The sequence below is a fragment of the Apus apus genome, chromosome 1, assembly GCF_020740795.1.
Source record: "Apus apus isolate bApuApu2 chromosome 1, bApuApu2.pri.cur, whole genome shotgun sequence".
NCBI classification, from domain to species: domain Eukaryota; kingdom Metazoa; phylum Chordata; class Aves; order Apodiformes; family Apodidae; genus Apus; species Apus apus.
In genome coordinates this window covers 103595888-103615728 of record NC_067282.1, presented here as the reverse complement: position 1 = coordinate 103615728, position 19841 = coordinate 103595888, and the positions used below count along the sequence as shown (strand labels likewise).

Genomic DNA, 19841 nt, shown 5'->3' with positions numbered 1-19841 from the left:
TACAAATGCGTTGCTGCATTCAATATATCTCTAAGTCTGCTTTTAACTTCTTAAAAAGAACAGGAGACTGTAATTACCCTGAAAAGCTTTTTGTAAATACCTGCTTTTCTAAATCTTTTCACTGGCTGAAATAGAAATGGCCTTGTCTCAGAACAGCTAATGACATTGGCTCCCCTGGTTTCATTTCTAAGCCTGTGACATGTAATTTTCCTGTAACTAACGTTAAGAAAAAAACTTAGATAATGGCCTTTCCAAAATGTTGCCCTCTTGTATCAGACAAGTTTTCATTATTCTTGTATAACATTTTCTTCATCCTTATCCTGCTTTTCACAGCACTTGTTCAGTATGGAGAAGGCTAAGACAACAGTAAATAACTAGAATGAATCTGGAAAAATATTACTTTTTTACTTGGAGATAAGTTTCTTGTCATTGTGTTAAGAAAACTGATTAGTGTTTCATAAGTAAAAATGGGGGGGGCAAGTAAGCTCAGGGACAATAACCTCTGCCTTGCAGACCAATACTGTTGTTATAAACACAAAATCCAAGTCCTAAGAAAAGCAGGTGTGTCTGGATCCCATGGCCACCTGGTTGCACTGATTTCATGAACAGTTGTGATGCACACTGAAAAAAACATAGTTGACAGGGTTATGTCGCATTCCAATAAACCCCGTATGTCACACACTCGTCAAGCAGGAATTGTGATGAAAGTCTCAAATGAAATTAAATATGTTTTAATAAAAATAAAACAGCAGGCATAATAACATTGATTGACTATGTCTGTCTTGTTTCAAGAAGGAATGCTGATCAAGCTCTCAAAAGGTTTAAAGAAATACAGTGGTGTTACTGCTTCTGCAGCAATTTCTGTATTTCTTTAAATGTCATTTTGCCTTGTTATTCATTAGTGCATCATAACAGGCATTTTTTCAAAACATAACTCTGACTTTTTCCCTCTTTTAACTGGCAATAGAGAGAAGCACATCAGTATCTCAAACCACATTAAAATTTGAACAGGGAGCCTTTTTACAGAAATGCCAAGAGGTTCTTCATTTAAAATGCAGCACACACAGGAACTCAAACCATTGGGAAAAAAAAATACAAAGAAGTAGGACACTTGTATTAAAATACCTTACATAACTTTCTGACCAATGGAAGGCATTGCTGAAGTCTCTGGTTTGTGGTTTATTGTTTTTTTTTCTTTTTAGGGCCTCCACCAAGTGACAGCTCAAAACCTTGAGCAATGAGAGTTAGTAAAAGGCACAGTCCTCTGTCTTCACTATGGCTGCAATTATAATTCTGGAAAACAGCCCAAGGAGTGCTCTACTGGATGATGAGACCTTGCATATCTCAGCTTCCTTGGCAAAGTTTTCTTTTAAAATTTTGTTCTCAAGTTCTGCTTCTAGCACCTGTTATTTAGGAGTTACCCCACAGCAGCTCTTGCTTTTAACAATTATGGGTCTTTTTGAAAAAGTCTCTATTTCATGGCACACGATTTCTTACTCAAAACATTTTGGTTTAGCAAATTGGATTAATAGGCTAGTTTTGTGGTGTTTACTGATAGATTACTGATTCATCAGATTGAGGTGAGGAGAAATAAAATCTTGCAGAGCACTCTGTAGTACTACCTGAAATGAAAATGAACTAAGGTTTCTTCAACATTATTGAACTGAACTCTGTGTAATTCATGCAAGCTCTTCGCATTTGGAAGATATTGTGGTTGTGTGAAGCAGAACTTCAATGAATGTTTAAGCTGCTTGATTTTTGGTGTGTGGAGTTAGTGGATGTACATCCAGAGAAGAAAATCAACTGGAAAAAACACTCTTCCAGAGGACAAGAGGACTGCCATAGCATGCTGGGAAAGGGCCACGAACACTACGAGTCATTCCTAACAGATCTGCAGCTTGGATTACCCCAATGGGGTAATCCTTTACAAGGATATGTGTTACTGGCAGTGATTGAAGTTACCAGTGAGACAACAGCAAGAATGCTTTACCTTTCCTCTAAGCAATCCTTGGACTTTTGTAATCCTGATCTATAAAGTCCTTGGTTTGTGTGGTCTGCTATGGCATACAAAGGGTGCTTAAAAGATATGGATTGGCATGATCACAGAATCACAGAATTATTGAGACTGGAAAAGACCTCTGAGATCATCAAGTCCAACCTATGACCTAACACCACCACATTGGCTAGACCATGGCAGTGCTGCCAAAATAGTGTGTTTCCTAAGAACAGCTGCTTTCTATCCCAACTGAAACGCAGAAAGCCTGTGCTGGTTCTCAGAAATTATCCTTGTTCAGAGATGCTAGGGCTGCACCTGAGCTCTCAAGCTGCTGTGCAAATGGGTATTAGCCCTTTCTTTAACCAGCACCCCCTCTGCCCTCCCCCAAACAAAAGACAATACTGAAAAAAAAAAAAAAAAAGCCACATAAATTTGAAGCTGCTGTTTTAATACTTAACATTAAATCATGCCTTACAGAATACATTCTTCTGTGTATCTTTTTTTGATAACGATTCACACTGTTACAGAGGCAATTACAGACAAATTACATACCTGAGCACTTCATTTAGAGCAGATCCCTTCAGTAACTTTTCATGAACAAGTCAAAGAATGGTGTTGTGACTAGAACACGTAGCAAACTCAAATTTGCCTTCAGAGGGCTTGTATTTTACTAACCAAGTCAATGTAGCACCTCCCTAGTATAAACATCTCAACATACGCATTATTTGGAATAATATAAGCATTGTAGCTATTTAAAAAGCATCACTAGGAATTTTGAGGTAACAAGTAATGTTACATTGCTACTGTGCATAAACTGGTATTTTAATGCTAAGATTTTATGTGTGAAAGCCAGGCAGGAGAATTTGGTTGCATGCATTCTAATTTTTTGAAGGTGATAAAATTAGATTAGTTTTAAAATCAGTTTCAGCTGTGAAAAATAAAAGCTCTTTAGTATTTTCACATGGCCTACCACTGTTTCAAAACCATATTTTAACGTGTTAAGAAATATACGTAAGTGCCAAATCGTTTTCCTTATCTTTCTCAGACACCTGCCATGTGAGCTCTTCAGGTGCCCAAGGATGCCTATGGGGGTGAATGAATCATCCATCTGGATGAATCAAGATGCTGTTTTGCTTGATTACTTTTGAAATTTGGAATATTTTTAAATACTTGTAGCTCTTTGATGAGTCCAGCTCACTTGTTCCGTTAAAAATGATGGGCATAAAGCTTAGGAACTATTGTTTGTAGCTGCAGGGAGGACAGCTGAGACAAGTGCCTTTTATTTATACGCTTACACACCGTTTAACCCTTTGGATGCTTCCCTCGCCCAATGCAGAGAACAGATTCAGTTACTGTTTCCTAATGGTTGTAAAATCGTAAAACTGTAAACACCGTTTCCCCCCCCTTGAGAAACCACTGACTCGCGTCCCGAGCTGCTCTCTCCATACAACTGAAATACTGCTGGGAAAGGAGGGTATTAAGGGGATGCGCAGCCTTCCCCAGGCCCCTCGGAAGGGGCGTCAGACCTGGGCAGGTGGAGGGGCCCGCGGGCTCCCGCCGGGAGCAGCGACTGGTGCCCCCCCAGGAGCGCAGCCCCGCGCCCCGGTGCGCGGAGGGGGAGCGGGAGGAGATGCGCGGCCGCGGAGGGGCCCGCCCCGCTCTCCGCAGCGCGGGACGGCGGCGGCCCCGGCTCCCGCCCCGCATCCCCGGCCCGGCCCCCACCGCCCGCCTCCCGCCGGCGCTGCGGGGCGCTGCGGGGCAGCGGCGGCCGCTGGGGAGCGGCAGCGAAGCTTGCCCGGCAGCAGCCGGAGCGGGGCGGGGGGGGAGCCCGCGGGGCGGTAGCGGCGGCTGCCCTGCCGGGGGGGACGGGCAGGCGCTGAGCCGGCCCGGGAGGCTGCAGCCCGCCCCGGGAGCCCAGCGCGGAGCGGGGCGGCGGGCGGGGCAGGGGCGAGGTTTGCTGCCGCAGGGCTGCACCTGCGGGCGCCGGTGCGTGTCTGCCCTTACCCGCTGCGGGGCGGCGTGTGCTCGGCGCGGTGCGAGCGCTCCGTGCTGAGCCCCGCTGCGGAAAGAGGGGGGCTTCGCCGCCCAGCTTCACCGGGCTGCCCAGTTGGCATCAACAAGGTCGGCTGCAGCGGCGGGGCTGCCGGCTCTACGTGTTCTTTTCCTGACGAGGTTCCCGGTAAGTCCCTCTTTCTTGATAGCAACTATTTGGGCTTCGTAGGTTGTTTGGGGTTGGTTTTTTTGGTTTGTTTGGGGTTGTGTTTTGTTGGCGGGGGTTTCTTTGGTCCCCTGGGGAGGGACTGGGGGGAGCCCGCGGCGCGGTCCCGCCGGAGGGCGAGCGGCTGGCCCGGGCACCGGGCTGTGCTTGTCCGGCCGTGGGGCTGCACCTCCCCTGGAGGGGGCTGCACCAACACAGCCTCTCCCTCGCCAAGAGCCAGTGCTTCTGGCCTTAATAACCTGACGGGGGAGCGCTTGCGTGCTTGGTTGGGTTGTATTTTTTCATGCTTCCTACCCCCCGTTACTGTGAAAAAGGAAGGTGGTGGATCTTGCCCGTCAGTGATGCCGTTTGTGCTTCGGTGGAAGGGACAATAAGGAATTGACCTTTTCATCACCGAGCAGGTGAGTGGCTTTGTGGTTCTGAGGGGAAGATCAGCTCTTGTGTGCTGCCTAAAGTTTTCTTCCCCCTTTTTTTTTTTTTTTTGCTTTAAAAAGTGTACTCCACTATTTATTTTGTATAATCTGCGTAATATGTAGCTTAAGTTCTATTACATGACTATGCAGAGAAAGGGTTAAATGATGGAGACTGAGAACCATTTACATAAAGTAGTTTGGGTTACTTGGTAGTTACTGAATGCAGGTAGCCCATGTGCATTTCAGCATTACCCAGTCTGGAGTCACACCACAAGGAACAGCGAGTTGGGGATTCTGCACCTCAGAGTTAGTGATTTTTGGAAAGTCTTGGGGGGGTTGATGGGCAGTCAGCCAAGGACTAGCCCTTTACTTGAATGTGAGAAGACAGAGGAGCAGGTGGGAAAATTACCTGCAAGGTGAACAAGTGTTACTGCTTTGCTGTATGAGCTTCAGGCAAGACATTTGTGTGCAAGCTGCAGCCCACTGCAGTATATAAAACATTTAAAAACCCCTTGCTGTAATGCCATTCAGAGCTTGTGTTGTCTTGAGTGGATCCAAAGGAATGAAAGAAGTGACTGGATCATTGCCTAGGAATTCTAAGTGAGGAATAAAGGCTCTTAGCTCAAGCTAGAAAAGGTTTAACAAAACCCAGTGTTGGAAATTTGAAGTTGAACATCCTGAGATTGGTCAGGAAGAGCAGGGTTTTTTAAGTAACAGCAGTCATTAATTATGAAAAAATTTAAGACTTTCATAGTTTAAAAACTTTAAATCAAGGATGTGTTTTTTTCTAAAGGCAGGTCTATTTTTAACAGGACTTAATATGGGAAAATCATATGGGCTACAAGTAGGGGAGGCTGGAAGAGGTGATCATAACAAACCCTTATTTCTTCTGTTGGGCATATCATGAAAGTTGTGTTGCCTCCAAGAGCACACTCTCCATACACTCTTTCCTTCCCCTTGCTTCCTCCAGGTTTCTTGATGTAAAAGGGCTCAAAAATAATGGCTATAATGGCTTTTCTGTGCATCTCTAATATAAACTGTTCCCCAAATGCAGTTAGATCCTGGGGTCTCTGCGCTTTTGTTTTGCATCTCAGCATTTACAGTGAAGCTCTGGAAGGTGAGAGTTGCCATGAGAGTTGCTGTTTGTAGATCTGAGTAAGGTTTGAGGAATGTGGTTTGTAAGGCTGGAGGTGTGGGTACAATTCCCAGACAATTTCAGTGTGTTTAAAAATCTGAAGTAAATTTAACACATTAATGTTTCTAAGCTGTCTTCAGCACTACATTTACCCATAAGAACTACTTATCAGCACATTTTGACTTTCTTACATTTCATGCTATCTGAAATGTTAATTTTTTGGGGGATGAACAAATGTTTAATCAAAATTCTGTGTGGGTTTTTTTTGGGTTGTCACTGTATTATTTAGAGTGGAAAAAACAGTAGGTACAGAGGATCTTATTAAACAATTTTCAAAGTGATGTTGGAGTCATTTGGTTGTTTGCCTATCTACTGAACACATTCTTATGACACAATGCTCTTTCCTGTATATCTGCTTATTAAGAGAGACAAATTGCATATCTGATGATGAACTGCTGTATGTTAGTAAGACATTTGATCTTGCAGGGTGGGGAGGGAGAAAGGGAATTCGTATGATAGAGCAGCAGCTGAAGACAGCTGCAGTGCAGGTTTGCTCTGTGATCAAGCACTTTGTCTCCCAGGTCTTTATTGCTATTGCCTTGCCTACATGTACTCTGCCTTCTAATCAAACTTCCTTCAACCCAGGGATGGACGTGCTGATGTGTATTCCCAGAGCCTGGAAAATTAGGAGAGCAGAATAGGTAAGAACAGCTGGAAGAGTAGACCTTGAAGAGCGACATGGGTTTGAGTCCAGGGGTGGTAGGTAGGAGGTATAGTTGTGGGAAGCACAGGAAGCCAATATGGGCATATTTCTTTTGGGGTCTCTAGATTTTCCTCATCTATTTATTAAGAATGACCATATAAACATATACATATAACATATACCAGTGTATAAGATATACAATATGGTATATGCCAGTGAAGCCTTCTTCCTGTTCCAAACAGACTGGCTATGCTGCAAAGTAAGATCTATTCAAGCTCATCTCAGCCTGTCCTGGGTGTGACCAAGTAGCCACATTCTTTGTGGCTTTTCATACACTGAGGCCCAACTTCAGAGCAGAATCAATTGCTCAGGAGCTGAATTTTTCTTGTTTTGTTGTTGTTTTGTTTTTTTTTTATCTTTACCTCAGTCTGCACTGAAATTTCTTCATCATTCAATTAGTCTTATCTGTACCTTTTTATTTTCACTGTATCTTCTCCCTGGGTATGCTTTTAGTATTGCTTAAAAACATAAATGGATATCAGAAATTAAAGTAAGGTCTGTTGTGGTTTGTGCTATGTTCCACAAGTGGAATGCTCCTTAAATGAGCATTTTATTTATTTTTAAGAGAATTGCTCTGCATCTTCAATGCATCTCTGGAATATTTACATTCTCTGGGGCATCTCTTGTTGTTGACATGTAAATTATCTTTTCAGTTGCTCTGTATCTTGGTTCCAGATGAATTTGGCCTAGCTTTTGTTGTGAGAAATTACTTTTGCCCCAGCCATTTCATGTGAGGAAGACTGTGCTTTTAGGAGTGATTGCATTATGTGTTTGGATAACTTATGCTCTGAATGCAGCTGAACTTATTATGTCTCTCTCCACGGGGAATCTGGTAGCTTTTGGATTAATAATACCTAATATCTTTGACCTGTATAGCCTTGCAAAGAGAGTAGCAGTCCATCAGCAGATTGGAGGCAAAAATGCTTGCAACATGAATGTCCTGAGGTTTTTATATAAAGTATTGCAGGAATGGGGACAATGCAGGAGTTGTGCACAGCACCAATGCATTTGCAGGGGTTGAGCAGGAGAGTGGACCTTGAAAGAAATTTGTTTTTACATATGTGTACAGAACTTGCAGGGTATTATCTGAATACCATGGAAGCAAATGTCCATGACCATGGGAACATTGTTTCCAAGGATTCTGCTATTAGACAGATTTTTGGGAGAAAGCACTGTTTGAAAGCAAGTCATTTGTCATTTGGAGATGATATTTTTAATTTGCAGATATTACATGGCACAGTTGATGGCTTTTTGAACACTTGTATATAGGTTGTCTGAGCTTGTCTCATTACTTCTTGGGGCATTGCTGAGCTGTAGAAAAGGTCAGACTTAGGAACAAATATACTTAATATCACTTCTAAACCATCATTCTTCCTTTGCACAAAATCCCCAGTGCCTGATGGGTTAAGGAACTGAAAAATGCAGGAAATAAGGAACTTAATTCCCATTCTCACAATATATAACTTGCTTAAGATAATAAATAGGCTAATGATGCCAATGATGCCAGGTGTTTATACACGCATGTGACTTAAGAAGTCTAAGTGAAGCATAAATCATGCATCCCAGTTAAATGAAGATATGGTGTAGGAATTAGCATCCATTCACTGTAAGCATTAGTGCAGCAGTAGTACTAACTACATGCTATGTGGTGGAGTGGGTTAACACAGGCAAGAACATGAGATTTGTATTGAGTGACGAATCTTCATCTTGTATAAAGTAATCCAGAAGACTGGAATAAGATGAAAGAGAGCATTCTTGAAATCTGTAGGTTTAAACATATTTTGGTTTTACACTGGAGATTAATAGTAAAAAAATTGCAGTATGGCTGCCTGCAGTGAAATGTTGCATTGCAGAAGGCACTTTTTCTAGCAATTTTTTCTATGTTAGCTGTTTTCTATGTTAGTTGTTTCTGTAACATTTTCCACAGTTGCAACTATAAAACAGCTTTGATTTTCTTCACACTCCAGAGTTGAAGTACAAATATATACTTCTCTCCAATAATATTTCTATCCCTTTATAGATATATTTTAAGTAGACTTAGACAATATAGTAGTGAAAATGTCTATTAACTGTTGGCCTCTGTATCTTGAGCGCTCTCTGTTTCTTTTACCAATGTAAAGCTTTGAAGGAGAAAAAATACTGGCATAGCTAATCTTTTAATGGGACTGTTGTTTTTAACCCTGTCTAATTTTGAAGCCCTTGCTGTCAGAACAGTATGGACAAGTAGGATGCAGTCTGAAGAAGAAAAATTATTACTGTATTGGAGGGTAATGATTTATTAGGTAAGACTGAAAGCTAATAAGGGGGAAGGCTATGCCTTCTTGGTATTTTCTGTTTTCTTTTGTGAAATGATTATGGGAGCAAAGAAAGGTGGAGAAGTGTGAATAAGCTGTGCAAACACAAGTGTCATCTGGCTGGTGCTGGGGTGAGTAAGGAGTGCCCTGAAAGATGGGTGTGAGGAATTGCGCATGCCATGGTACTGCTGGTATGTTTTTAAACCCTGTGCTGTCATTAGCACACATTTGTCTGACTTTGGCTTTTCCAAGTGCAGAACCTGAACAGAGGCCATTTAGATGAACTTAACTGTGCATTCTCTCAATATCTGGGCTGTCAGCATTTCTCATTGGAAATAACATTCCTTTGGATTTCCTGTTTATTTCTGATTGTCTTTAGAAAGGGGTTTGTTTGGGGGCTGTGTGTGTTCATTTCAATACTAGCACAGAAACAGCTGATCCCAAGTTTGAAACCCCCCCAAAAAGAGAGAACTTTAATAGCACAAGCTATTTATGGTGGAATAGTTTATTGTAAGTACTGTGCTTACTACAATGTTTTTTGATTGCCCTATGCTCAAAAACTAGAATTAATCAGTCTCATTTGATACTTCTGTATTTTGACTTGACAAAATCTGTCTGATTATACTTGGAAGTAGACAGCACCTGGTGTATAAACTTGCACTTGTTTGAAACTGCCTTTACTGTTGACATTCTCAGAAATGCCCCTTTTGACCTTCTGGTTCTTGTTAGTGGCGACAGAATGAGACCAGGTTGCAGTTTTTCATTGTGGCATTTGAGGAACAGAGGAATGGCAAGAGGGACAGAACAACACAGCACCACGTGGCATCCCTACAGAGCCATGGATGTGACTTTCTTTTTTTCAATAGGAAATTCAAAGGACAAAATAATCAATATCAAGACCAGGATCACTAAATGGGTCAGAACTGCTTGTCTTACTGTTGCCACTGGAGGTACTTTTGCTTACACAGATGCCAGCTGAAGCCAGAGGAAAAATTACAGCATGGTTTTCCTCTTTTGGCTTCAGAATGTCCTGCTCTGTCTCCCTGTTGACTCACTGGATCAGGTAGGGGTGGGCAGGTGGCTGAATCATGTCACTTGGACCCCAAAGGGAGGACAGCACAAGCATGAAATGGATCAAAAAATAAATGATACTCTGAAGGTCAACATTAAACTGTCATCTGTGCAGTATGAAAGCTAGTACCTTTATTCAAGAGGAAATAGTGTGTATATGCTCATATACATGGAAAACTTATGTTAATTCACAAACAGAATTTTTTGTTAGCTAATTATGCAAATGTCTACAGACAGTTATGCCTAAGGACAGCAGTGAAGTAATACCGAGTTATTAGTGCATACGATATGTGAGAGAAGTTTGAAGCTTTCTTTCCATTGCTGCAAATACTCTTGAGCCTTGCTGTTAATCTAAGATCTCCCATTGGTATCTCTCCACCTATTTTTTTATTTTGGAGGGGAAAATCACAAGACCTGTAAATCATAAAGGATAAAATATACAACATTTTGAGAAGGAAAGTGGTAAAAATAGATGAGGTCTTCAAAATGTTGTGTTTGGGTTCCTAGGGGTAATTCTGGCATCGTTTTATGGGATCATAAGATGTCTCCCTTTGCTGTAACACTAAAATGCATACCCAAATAGCAGTTTCAAGGCAAAAGAGTAGGAGCTGAAGGAGTATGCAATATCATATCTGAAGGGGCAGGAGGAAATAAGGAGACAAGTAACAGTCTGTCCTTTGTGGCTTAGAAAGTTTCTTCTTGCATCCCAGTGAGTTTCTCTGTTTAGTTTTGAGGACCTAGTATACCTAAGCATCCTGTGGTTAATTTTAAAAGCTACATAGCCTAGACAGAAGTGTGCTCTTTTGAAAGATTATCTTAAGATATCTGTGGAAAATACCTGTGAGGTTAAAGTGTACTCCCTCTGGTATGATATTTTTTGTTTAGCGGTGAATGTGGATAGTGCAAAAAGAAAATGGGACTAGTCTTTCAGCTGGTTGGAGTTGGCATTCAAATAAATGTTTCTGAGTTAGCCAAATGCCAATTACTTTTGTGTTCTAAAATTCCTGTGTCCTTAAATAAAGGGACCGTGGCCATATTCTCTGCATCAAATACTAATACATCACAAATATTTCTGTTATTATTTAAGGAGTCCCATGGTGTTGAGCTGCCCAGCTTTCTTCTGCTGCATCTCTGGTGAACACTTGTGGGATTCTGAGGATGTTGATTCATAAATGCACAGCACATTAGAGAGTAATTTTGGCTTTCTGCCTGTGGGTTTTGTTGCGCTGCAATGCTCTGATCCTCAGTAGTGGAGGCTGAGTTCTCCAACTGGGTTTTGAAACCCTATCAGAAAAAGAAACGTAAATGGAATATCAGCAAGATACTGGGTGGAAACAGCCAGGGAGTAATGACCATGACAGTGTTGTAGCGAAATGTTGTGCAGTATTTGATGTCTAGGGTTCTCTAGAAATAAACAGAAATGTAACCAGTTATGCCTTTTGGTGGACTTTGGCTGAAAAGCTGTCCAGTGAGTCTAGCAAAGGAAGACTATGCTTTAATGGGCTGAAGGACTGTGTTGTGCTTTATTGCAAGTCCTGGGCTACCTGAGACTTTTTTTTTTTTCTAGCTGTTGTAACAAAACATTGCATCAAAGTACTGAGTTTGGGGAAAACTAAGAATGGAGCTGAACCAAACCAGGTGTTGACACCAAAGAGTATAATGACAATAATTCTTCCTTCAACAGAGCCATGTCAGTTTATGTTACTGGAGGAGCTGGATCCCTGTACTTAAAACAATTTATAGTGGGCTTTTTGTTCTAATGAATAATTCAGTGTGGCACAATGGATAGGGGGAGTCATTTTTAGTGTCCTTCTACACACCAATTTAAATGGTTAATTCCCTCACACAGATGGGCACTCACTCGTAGGTGTGTACCCCTGCACATGGGGAAATCTGCTGGGAGCTGCTAGCAGAACTGGAAGCTGATGGTTCTCAGTCATCTATGAAAACTCAAGTAATGTGGAATCAAGATATGTACACATTCATGGGGACAGATTTTAGTGACAAGTTTGAAAATCAAAGTAGGCTTTGTAGGGTTTGTGGTAGTTCTAGACTGGAACAAAACCTGTACTGAAACTCATTAAAAAAGGTTTTATTCTAAGGTGACCTTGAACAAAATTATTGATGCAGTCATGATGACTGCAATGCAAAGAAAGTAAGTGTCTCAAGCTCTAGCCAACCCAGATAATTTTTCATAGCTCTAATTATTTCACATTTAGGGTCCCTTTTTCAATGTCCACTACAAGAGTTCTTCACTCTTCCAGTAGCACAGCAAGGACAGAGTGACTACTTCATCAAAATACTGTTACACCTTCCCCTGACTTACAGACTGCAAGTATGTATGTGTCTGGACAGTTCGTGGGAGAGAGGGGGAGAAGAAGGAAATGAAAATCTGCAACTAAAAAGAAAAAAAAGCAACACGTTACCCACTTAGTAAAGGAGAGCAGCCAGCCAAGCTGAAAACAGCAGGAGAGTATTTAAGGTTTACAGCCATTAACCATGACAGTCTGCAGTGAGGTTTCATGACCTGTGCTAGTGCAATTGTTCATGTTCTATGAGAGGAAAGCATACAAGCATTCACCTTAGGTCAGAAGAAAGGTCCAACCAGACTGGAATTCCTGATTATGAAAGAACAGAAGGAATGGGACATATCCTGAAAAATACCTTCATTTTCCTCTCTACAGTTTTCCATAACTCAACAGACCCAGTGCCACTGTGCTTTCTCAGTTAAGTTTGTGTCTGGACTATTGCAATTAATGGATCTGATAGAAGTCTAAAAATCAAAGCAAGCTTTCTAAGTTCTGTAAGACTTCCTGAATGGAGTTGTTTCTATATTGATACCACAGGGTACTGGTATTAGTCTTAGCTTTCCGTGCCTTGTTCTCTCAATCTACCTATTTAATTAACTTTTAAATCATTTATAGTATTGACTTAGACAAGAAAGTAATCAAATGAATTATTTGTTCTGGTGTGTAGTGTTCCTTCTTGTTGCTAAGGAAATAGTTTCAGCTGTTCCAGAAACTTGAATTTCATTGCTTATGGGATGACACAGATGTTTATGGAAAAGTCTGGAAAGACCCTCCCTTCTGGTAAGAGTGAGAACAGATGTAATTACTTGATTTGGATATATTATAAGTGGCATAACCAGCAATTCTTATAGGTCAGGTTGCCCAGTATGTCTTGCACATAGGGTGTTTTTCATTTTATATGTATTTTATTTTGTGATTTAAGATTTGGGTTTTTTTCTTCCCATTCCCCCCAAATCAGTCCCAATTTGACCCTTAGAAAAATTCTGTCTTTATGTATTTGGTAGCTCTTGCAAGTCTGGATCAAATTTAAATGAGCTACACCTTCCTCCAGAAGCTGAAAATGCGGTTTAAAACAGGTAAATTTTAACAGTTTCTGCAAAAAGATATTCCCTGATAGAAAATTCTCCCTATCCTGTTTAAGTTTGAAGTCCCTGTCTTACAGATTGTATGTGAATTTGTGAAAACAGAAGTTGTTACACATAAGACAAAGTAAAAGCAATGTAGTAGGGTTTTTTTTCTTGCTCTTTTCAGAAACTTTAGTTAAAATATGTCCCCAAATATCAGTCTCAGTACCATGGAAAACTTCATCTATGATAGATACCTTGGCAAAGTTGTTAGGAAAATTACCTTTTATAATGGAAAAAAATATTGGTTAATCTTCAATAAGTAGGCTTCCTGGCCCACCTAACATTATATGTAAACCCAGAAAGATGGGCCCTATTTGAAAATAAACGGGGGACTTTTGTCATTTGATGTATCATGTGCATTTTAGTGAAATTCTGGTATGCCCAAAGTGTCAGAGAGCCTCATGATCCTTGATGTATTTTTCCTTGAAATCACCTCCTAAGGCAAGGGAAGGGATTCTCTCTGTGTAGGCTGGGAGCTGAAGTGGAGAAGAGCAAAGTGATTTGCTGGATTTTACATGCAGTACAAACAGTTTCTTTTCAGTAGCAGTCTGCTGTTCCTTTGGGAGGATGATCACTTTTCGTATTTTTACATGGTGACAGAGAGTCTCATGAGCAGTGGTGAACTGATGATTTACATGACAATGTGTAATTGAATGAGAGCTTAAGAAAATTCCCAAGGATTATGGGATTTTATAACAATGTACGTGGGGATTACTTGTATAGATAGAACTTCAATTTTAGAAGTTTCTATAATAAGTTACTGAGCAAACACAATCTGATTGAAGAGTTAGAGAGGGCCAAATAATATTAAACCTGTCTTACTTTTAAATGTGTTTAAATTAATTTTAGTAAGCTTTGCCTGCTACTACCGGAGAATACAGTTATTGAAAAGTTGATAACATTTCAGAAGGCTCGATACAAGCAAGATATCGGAGCAGGTAAACTGATGGGTGAGTTCAGAATAGTTTTATGTGATATTATATATGTGAACACATGAGTATTACACACTTCTCAATGTTCTGATAAACTTCACAGTCCAAGTCCTACCTACCCAATTCTGCAGCATCTGTAGTAATCTGCATCTATCTGAGTAACCTGTGTCTAGCAATTAAGTGGTCACTTAATCCTGATTTCTCATCTACCTCTCCAGTCTGTAGGGTATGTTCCAGTGTCTGAAAGCATTCAATGCTTCTTTTTCCATTGTCTTCACAATGAGTAATTTCTTGTCAGGTGGTCTGTAAAAGCAGTAAGTCCTGCACTCAGTGGATTCATAACTAAACCTATTGTTTCCCACACCTGGAGACCTGGAAAACTCACTGTGCCTCTCCTGATTTGCCTTCATGGGGATGACTTCCCTGTTTCCAAGCATTTGGACTGTGTATAAATGATTAAGTTGTTGGTTGGGTTTTTTTAGTTGTTATTTAAACACAATATTTTTTACTATCCTGGCTTACTCCCTTCACAAACAATGAGGAGAACATCCCACGGGTGAGATCATATCCCATGCAGCTCCTGAATGACAATGACTAGTCAGAGATAGCCTCTCCTTGGTCTGCTTATAGCCCCAAGGAGATACATACTCCTCTTGCAGCCTGGCCTGGTGAAACATTTTGAAAGATTTTGCTCATGTGTGGGCAAGGTGTCCTTAGACCAGGCCACCTCCAGACCTCTGCTTTCTCTTTTTCTGCCGTGGAGGCTTGTGTCTGTTGTCGTCACAGGAACACATACCCTTGAGCCATAGGATGGATCCTTCCTGTGCAGGTCGGGTAGTTTGAAAGGACTTAATATGCACGAGGGAACTACACCTGGAGACTGGGATTACTACATGGATTATGACCAGGAGAGATACTAAATTGTGATGCAGCACCATAGATTTTATCCTCACCTGTTATCTCATCTGCCAGGTGTGTGATGAACTGACCAGCCTCATTTGTTCATGCGAGCTCACAAGTGAGGGGAAAGCACCTCGGTTGCTGTCATGGAGACATAACAATAAGGGGGGCTAAGATGGAAGTTGAGGGAAATTTAGAGGTGAGGTTTGACAGGTTGACATCTCTTTTTGCAGCTGGTTGAACTTGAGTATTTTCATGCATTCAGTCATTTGGTGTACTGCTAGCAACATTGAACTATAGAGTAGAGGGAGACCATTCACATATTTTCCACAAATTAGTGATTGTTACTGTAGTATATTTAATCTTTAAGTGTATCTATTTATTAGTTTACCAAATCTGCTGGTTAGTGTAGCCAAAATATATAAACTATATATAGTTAATCACATATTGGCCGTAAAATTCAATGATCTGAAGACTGATCCTTTTCATATGACAGTACCTCTCAACCTGCACCCCTTTTCTCTTCCCTCTTCCCCCTGCCATGCACCAAAGAAAGTGCCTAAGTTCTAGTTTAATTCAAAGAAAGCTTGAATTGTTGTTGTTGTCAATGTAACAATGTTCCCTGCTCGAGCACCACATGTTTCCTTATGGCAGGAAAACTTACTGGGGTGCTACAGGCAAACAGGTCTGCATCCTGTGGTCTCTCTGTGAATGTTTGAATTCACACTGTGTTTGACCTATGGGCTGGCACAACTGCACCACAGAGTTGCACAATCAAGTGATCTGCTGAACAATACTGCATTCAATTAGAAAGGTCTTCCATCTGCCATTCAGTATTGTTTCAAAAAGTAGGATGTCTCTAGTTTAAAGAGAGCAGTTTTTATAGATGTGGTTTATAGGTAGTTTATTTATAGATTTAAGAGGTGAAGAAGTGGAGGGAGGAAGGCTGTGAATAGAAGTATATTTATATTTATATTTATATATATTTGCTAAACAGTAATTTAGAGTTCCTAGGACTTGTCATTTACAAGGGGAAGATACAGCCCTTTCTAAGGGTGTTCTAATCTACCATTACAATAATATCTTCCAGTTTTCTTTGTAATGGATTAAAGCAATAAACATTGTCTTCAGATATTATTTTTAATAAGTATTTAACACTGGTTTACCCCTGATAGAAGGGATCTGGCTAGCCTCTGTTTGAGTTGGTGTTGGTATGGAGCTTTGGGGATTAAGTTTGAAGCAGTTGAGAAGTAAAAGGTTCAGTAATCTATTACTATATACAACCGCCTTAAATCAAAGGAGACTAATCCTTTTTTATATGCTTTTAATAGCCTGAGGTGTGTTCTTTTACAAGGCTGTGCTTTTCATTCAGTTGCTCATGTGCAGCAAAGACAAAGCTATGCTATTTATGTTGTTAGCTTCTGGTTATATTTTCTGGTTTCAGACAGAAGTTTGAAACTGTGATGTATGTTATTAGCTGGATTTTACTGCTTCATCTTGTGCGTTACACAGACCTAATAACATTCACTCTAACTTGACTTTGATTTTTTGTTTGTTTTGGATTTGCATTTGCATCTTTTTCAAAAGCTTATGTAGGAAAGCTTATAAAAATATATATTCTTAATGTCTTCCAAGATGATGTCATCTCACAGCTGGAAAGGCCATTCAGCTTCTAGGGCTGACTTTCTTAGCGTCTCTTAATATCCTTTTGTTGGAAATGATTCGTTTTACAATAGTGCTGATGCTTTTAAACAAATGTTGCAGAGAACAGTTCATATTACCAATTGATTTTTAGATGCTCTGTGGAATTTGAATAAAGAAAGTAATAATGTTGCTTATAATTTGTTTTCCAGTTTATCGGTTTACCTGCATCACTATCACTTAATATTAAACAAAATCATTGCTCTAGAGTGCTGCAATAGTGTGTGTATGTGTGCATATACATATATATATAAAATATGTAATGGATAAATGTGGGGTTTTTTCCCATTAAGAAATACTTTGTTTTTTTTCTTTTTGGAGGGTGTAGGGAAGTCTGCAGGGAAAGAAGAGGATGAGTGAAGGGTTCTCTATAACAAGGTGAAGCATTTTATACTTCAGGGCCTGACACTCAAAGGTACTGGGAGTGCTGAAGTTTCTTAAAAATCATGTGGGATTATGGATGCTCAATATACACGAAAAATCAGACTGGCTGTAACTGGAGTGTCCAGCCATCAAGATACATTAAATTAACAAAGTGTGTCCCTTCTGGTCCTGTTATTAATTTAAAAGTTTTTGCTTTTCTATTATAAACATAATATAACACATCAAAAATCCTACACAGTATAGTGTTTGGATACTTGTTTGCCAGTGTGATAGAAAAAGTTGAGTCTTCTATTAATACTGTGTTCAGGAGTGAGAAAATGTGCCACAAATGAGGCTAGGTGTTGAATGGTGGAACTTTGAAGAAATGTTGGGTAGCTGCCTTATTATCTTTCCTGTATCTTGAATGGAGCAGGAGAACTATGGAAAATTATATCTGTGGTTGTGGTTTTTTTAAAAACTTTCTCATACTGCCAAGTGAGTGGAATAAAAATTGACACATTTTTAAGGTGTTGAACAGTTGAAAGTCTGTTGTAGTGCTGAAGGCCTAAGCCTTAAAGACTTACGGGGTTTTGTTTTGTTTCTTGAAGGATTCCAAAAATAGCAAAATATAGCAACAATTGCCATGGGGTTTTACACATGCACACCAGCTTTATTGCTGAGGGAATAGTACTGGTATTCACAAGTGGCAAAGGCAAGAGTTATTCTAGAATATTAACTTGGGATGATCAGAAGGTGTCACGATCTCTTTTGTTGTTTGCATCTATTTACTCAGGTTTCTGGAAACGTTACTTCAGGGCCTTTAAATAAAAGAGGAAAAGATGTGGTTTTGACCATGCTGGTTTGCAATAATGATAAAGGAAAGGACAGAGTCAAAATTATGCACTATTTTAAAACTGTGGAGTCTTGCTGTTCTGTTATAAAATTGGACTTCCAGACCTGACAGCTCCTTCCTCCTCAATCTTTGAGGGCACCCAAAAGGTTATTAATATCCAATAGTCTACATGTGGAAACATGGGGCAGTGTTTGCTGGTGAGTGGTCTTTCAAACCAGTGGACTGGGAAGATCACTTGATCTAATAGTGAAGTATATCACAGAAACCTCTCTGTGCTTTTCCTCATCCATCTGTGTTTATTGTGGAGGGAGGCATGTTTTTTTTCCAGATTTTCTTGGAAGATAAGGTAGTCTGCCCCAGACAAGGTGCATGCATGAATCCTTTTGAGAGTGCCTGCTAAACTGAAGAGCCTGAGCAGTGTGCAACAGCACACTGATAGGCTAATAAATGTGGGGAAAATAACAAAACCTACCCCAATCTCTGCACTCTGAGTCAGTGATTGAATAGATAAACCTTATTAACCTTTCAATAGATCCAAGCTAAAACTGTCCTTATCACTCCCTGAGGGCATCTGTTAAACTATAGTTGCTGCACCTGATATGTAAGGAAAAATGCTCAGCTGTGGCACATGGCTATCCAGCATTTTATCGCTGGAAAAAAAACGTGACTATTCACATTGATAAATTATTAACCAGGCTTCCATAAATGTATCCTTAGCTTCTCAAACATGTTCTGGTAAATGAGGAACTTGGCTTTACAGGTCAGGTTGCAAAGGGCTTATACCTGCAGGTTAGTAAGAGGCAGCAGCAGTGGTATGAGATACTACTATTAGCATCTTCTGACCATGTCCTCATCATCTTGGAGAGATGTGCTCTCCAGGTGAGGACATGGAGCCACCATCCCTTCCATGCTGGAAAACTTTGGCTGCATATTTTGTGTATGCTGGACCATCTCAGAGATGACTCATCCATCTCTGAGAGATCTTTCATAGATTTCCTACTGAAAGCATGCACCAGCCATGCTTTCCATCTCAAACCCAGATCAGTCTGACCCTCACATGATAATACATCTTGGTATTGTTTCAAGTATGAGCTGTCTGTATGCAAATGCAATCAAAAGGCCAAAACACTTGCTATGCAGACTGCTAGAGTAAATCTTGGCCAAAAGGAGGCAGAAAGCTGCTACAGAAAGGTCAAGTTATGATTAATACCCTGTGAGTGCAGCTTTGCACAGTCTTCCTCCTGATTAATTTCTCTTTTGCCTTTTCACCTAAAAGCTGGTGTCCCAGTAATATGTTGTCCCAGTAATATGTTGCCTGCATCCACCAACTGTTCTTCCCAAAGCTTAGAAGAGTAGATCTAGGACAAGGTAGAAAGTCTAGAAAATGACCTTTAGATTTTTTAGCTGTCTTGATTCTAGTTCCACTGGAATTACACATCTAGCTGGAAAGAGGGAGAGAGGTATCAAGCATGGTCACAAGTGGTGGGAAATGATTAAAGGTTTGTCAGTGTCAGAGTAGGAGCTGCTTCTTGAGGGCTTCTGTGTCTTTCTGCGTTTTGTACAGCACCCACTAGTACGGTATTATGGAATTGCCTGGATGGGTCATGGCCAGAAGAATAGATGGGAGAGCTTGTGATCCTTTTCTTATAGTTAGCAGAAAGTATCATAGTACAGTGTATGTTAGGTAGGCTTTATGTTTGAAAAATTCAGATCATTAAAAAAAAGACTGGTTGAGGCCTCAAGTCTCAAAGTATTTCTGCAGTGGA

The 19841-nt window shown here is 40.4% G+C and overlaps 1 protein-coding gene across 1 annotated transcript in view; it reads left to right on the top strand.

Moving 5' to 3' along the window:
* Positions 1-4597: 4597 nt before the first annotated feature.
* The window catches only part of SYTL5 (synaptotagmin like 5), a 92793-nt gene continuing 77549 nt past the window's right edge, over positions 4598-19841 (top strand). The window contains exon 1 of the mRNA XM_051609126.1: positions 4598-4615. The gene's annotated coding sequence lies outside the window, so the exon portion shown is untranslated. The remainder of the gene's footprint in view (positions 4616-19841) is intronic.